The sequence below is a fragment of the Orycteropus afer genome, unplaced genomic scaffold, assembly GCF_000298275.1.
Source record: "Orycteropus afer afer isolate SDZICR_OR568_19922 unplaced genomic scaffold, OryAfe1.0 scaffold00259, whole genome shotgun sequence".
In the NCBI taxonomy this organism is placed as follows: Eukaryota; Metazoa; Chordata; class Mammalia; order Tubulidentata; family Orycteropodidae; genus Orycteropus; species Orycteropus afer.
In genome coordinates, this window is record NW_006921846.1 from 3,607,324 (window position 1) to 3,611,875 (window position 4,552).

Consider the following 4,552-nt stretch of genomic DNA (forward strand, 5'->3'; position numbering starts at 1 on the left):
CTATTTATACTAGAAAATTTATATTTTTATCTATAGGGAAAAGTCTGATAAAATTTGCAGTAAATGTTAACACTGGTTATCACTGGTGGTGAGTTCATGGGAAATGTTAGTTCTCTGGCTTATCTGTATCTTATTCTACAATAAATATGTAGTATTGTACAATAAAAAAGGAAAGCAAAACAAAAAAAATGTTTAGGAATTCAAATCAGGAAGACTCATAATCTCAGTAACAGGCTCAGAAAGATCAAAGGCAAACCATTTCCCTTGATAAGTGTCACCTCTCTATTGTTCTTCAAGAAGTGTTCAATGTTGGCATTTCTAAACAGAACTCTGGAATGGCTAGTCTGTTCTTCATTTTCAGAAGCAATCCAATTGAAATTCTAAATGCAAACAGTCTTTATGAAGCAAAATTCAGAAATACCAGGTTACTTTTGGGAGGAAAAAATGAAAAAACATCCAGATTCAATGCATAAATAGAATGCCTGCATTCCCAGCAACTTGAAAAGAGAATGGTTTGAAATGGGTATAAGAAATTAACGATGTAGCATGTGGCTGGCTGGATTGCTTTGTTATCCTAACTGCATGTGTTTTCAAGATAGCAGGAAGTAAACCACCATGCCAGGAGAGGTAGACTTCACTGGGAAATGATCTTGGCATTAGAAAGAAGAGACTAACAGTGAAAAATAAATAGATCTTGGTAAATTGTTCCTAAGTAACCAGCTAGCTAAACGAATAAACAAATGTTTCCCGTCTCAGATCCCTTTTATTTGACAAATATCTGTCACTTTCACTCTCTAACTCAGTTGCACACCCTTGTGTCCCCACATTGTGGCCAACTATGTACACAAGCCACAAAAACAATTTTTTATAGTCTTGATGAATCTACAGTGTCACCAGTAACTTGAGACGTATTGAAATGAAGCATCTAGAGAGTGATATGAGATTAAATATGTCCAAATGAGTGATATGGAGAGTATGTATGTGCTTTGGGAAATCAATGAAAGGAAGGTCCTAGTGGGAGGTGGAGGCATCACTGTGAATTTCACAGTAGAGATAAAACAGAAAACATGAGTAGAGTTCAGGTAGTTTGGGAAAATGAGAGAGGGGTGTACTGAGAGGCAGCAGCAAGGACTCCAGAGACCAAAGGGTTTCTGGTTGACTCAGAAGAGCCCCTGACAAGAGGAGAAGATACATGAACACTTCTGGATGGATAAGGTGGTGATAGGAGTCCCTGGGTGGTTGAAACAGTTAATGCACTTGACTGCAAAGGTTGAAGATGCAAGTCTACCCAGAAGTGCCTTGAAAGAAATGCCTGGTGATCCACTTCTGAAACATCCCAGCTGTGATAAGCCCTATGAAACACAGCTCTACTCTGACACACATGGGGTTTCTGTGAGTCAGAGTCAACTTGTGAGCAATTGGTTGGTTGGTTAAGGCAGTGCTGGATTGCAGACAGATTTGAATACCAGGTAAACACATTTGTTCTAGGTTTAATTAGCGGTGCAAAAGCATTTCTTTTGCACAGTTTCTACCTTTATGAAATACTTTTCTGAAAAATACTAGTGATAGTAGTGAAAGTAGTGATAGTGATAGTAGATAGTAGATAGTAGAATCACTAGTATGGAGGGAATCAAAAACAGAGAACTTACTTGATTGCTCTCAAGCTCCCTATACCCTACCTCAACCCACAAAATAAACTTGGGCTGTTTGGTACTTTTCATTTTATTTTCATCAAGGGATGATGATATAAGCATTTAATTGTTCCGTGTGAATCTTAAAATGCCAACTCAATTCTTATCAACACCCCATTAACTCAATTATTTCACTTGGCAGGGAGGAGAGCCACAGCTTCTCTTAAGTCTAAGGGAGGCCAAACTTCATGGCTGTATGTATTGTTTCATTAATAAGAATGAGCACAAAGCTGGTTCCTATGAGGCAGAGGTCAAACACATCCCTGATTTCTAACTTCTCTAAACTGGTACCACTCCATCCTCTCTGACATCAACCACTCTCTCTCCCTTCAGAACTCTCCTTCTCTTGTTGGATTTGGTAATTTGCTGCAACGTCTGACACAACTCACAAACTGTATTTACAGTTATATCATTTATTGGAGAAACATGGGCTCAGGATTAACTTGGACATGACAGGAACAGGGTCAACATCAGGAAGCACATAGACAACGTCTGGAAGGCTCCCCTCTCCAGTGCAGGACAGTTCTCTTAGCTCACTCTCTCTCCTCTCTTTCTCTTGGTCATGCATGCCCTGGGCTCTTAATCTCTTGCTCTCTCTCTCTCTCACTCCTTCTTCTCTTATCTTCTCTCTTTCTCTTTCTCTCTCTCTCTCCTTCTTCTCTTCTCTTCTCTCTTTGCCTCTTCTCCATTACTCTTGACTATCTCTATGGGCTGGTGGGCTACTTATATAGGAAAGGGGCTCAATTCTATTGGGCAGCTTTTATACACCTTGTTTACACAGTAACCGTCAGTAACTGGCCAATCACCTCTCTGGACTAAACCGACCAATCCCCTCCTAAGTGGTTCCATCTATTTGCATAATGACTGGCATTTTATACCAGCAGGGTCTGGCTTCTCTGGGTAACTGTAACAACTCCTCACAGATCGGGGGGAAAAAATCTCCTAAACTGTTTTATTTTTCTCTCTTTTTCACAGAACCAAGGCAAAAGACCACACAAAAAAACTCATTTCACCATAATAGTGAAAATGAGAGGAGGGGATAGGGAGGAGTCTAGAGAAGGCTCTGTCTATACATTCAAGTGCATTGCTCATATGGCACAATACAATGCCTAGAGAAAATTTTAGTATTTGTCATTTGTCTGTGCTTCAGTTTGAGCTAGAATTTACACTATTAGTTCCTGACTTCACTTAGGCTATAGTAACCTTTGTAGTAACAAGGTAGGCTGCATCTGACAGGGATTTTGGAAGGATATAGCAGAGAACAGATAATGTTTGGTCTCTGAGAAGTGCTCACTAACACTGCTCCCCAGAACCATTCTTATACCTCTTCAGACTCCTCTGACTCTTAGAACACTGGTACTATTCTTAACTGACATTACTAGTCTTGACCCCTCACATGTCTGTATTTGTGGAATCTGCCACAACTCATCTATTTGACTGGGTTCCATGTCTAGTCCAACCTTGTCCTTATTACCAACCATCTCCCTAAAATCCAAAGTTAGAGATGCTAGGGAAGGGAAAGATTGTCTATCCAAACCCCTTCTGTTATAAGCCTAGATATCTGTTCAAAAGGAAAATTTCATGAGAAGAGGGCCAAAGCAGGTTTTTCTTTTGGTGGCACAGTGGTTAAGCCATTCGCTGCTAATCAAAAGTGGTTTGAACCTACCAGACACTCCACAGGAGAAAGATGAGGCAGTCTGCTTCCATAAAGATTTACAGCCTTGCAAACCTTATGACAGTTCTACTCTATCCTAAGGAGTTGCTATGAGGTGAAATCAACCTGATGGCAGTGGGTTTTTTGGTTATATTAGAGTATGTGCTTTCATCTCAGCCCAAAATTAAAGGGGCAATGTGAGAAGTAGAATCCTGCAGTTATCTAGCTAATCAGGATGTGTATTATTATATATACAATCATTCATATTAAGTTGGCTGAAACAGTGCCATTCAGTAAGAGATTAATATTAGCCTGTGTGGTGATCCCAAGAAGTGAACAGTCCTAAATTGGGGAGATTATGATAAAAAGCATATATGGCACATCATGTATTAAATTATTATGTGCATCAGAAAACTTCTCCAAAAGAGTAAAAAGAGAACCTACAGATTGGGAAAAAAATATTTGGTAATAACATATCTGACAAGGGACTTATCTCTAGAATTTATAGAAAACTCCAACACCTCAACATGAAAAAGATAAACAATCCAATTAAAAAATTGGCAGAACTATGACGTATTTGACAAAGGACTAAGCTCCAAAATCTATAGAAAACTTCAACACCTCAACACCAAAAAGACAAACAATCCAATTCAAAAATGGGCAAGAGACATGAACAAACACTTCACTAAAGATAATATGCTGGCAGCCAACAAAAACATGAGGAATTGCTCGCCATCATTAGCCATTAGAGAGATGCAAATCAAAATAACTATGAGATATCATCTTACCCCAGCAATAATAGCAAAGTTCAAAAAGACAGAAAATAACAAATGCTGGAGAGATTGAGACTCTCATACACTGCTGGTGAGAATGTAAAATAATACAACCATTGTGGAAAATGGTATGGTGTTTCCTGAAAATAGAAATATCATTTGAACCAGAAATTCCATTGCTACAAATATATCCTAAAGAGATGAAAGACAGAACACGAACAGACATATGCACACCCATGTTCATCACAGCACACTTCACTATAGCAAAGAGATGGAAGCAATCTAAATGCCCATCAACAGATGAATGGATAACCAACTTATGGTACATTCACACAATGGAATACTATACTGCATTAAAGAATAATAAAGAATAGTCAAATCATCTCACAATGTGGATGAATCTGGAGGACATTATGCTGAGTGAAATAAGTCAA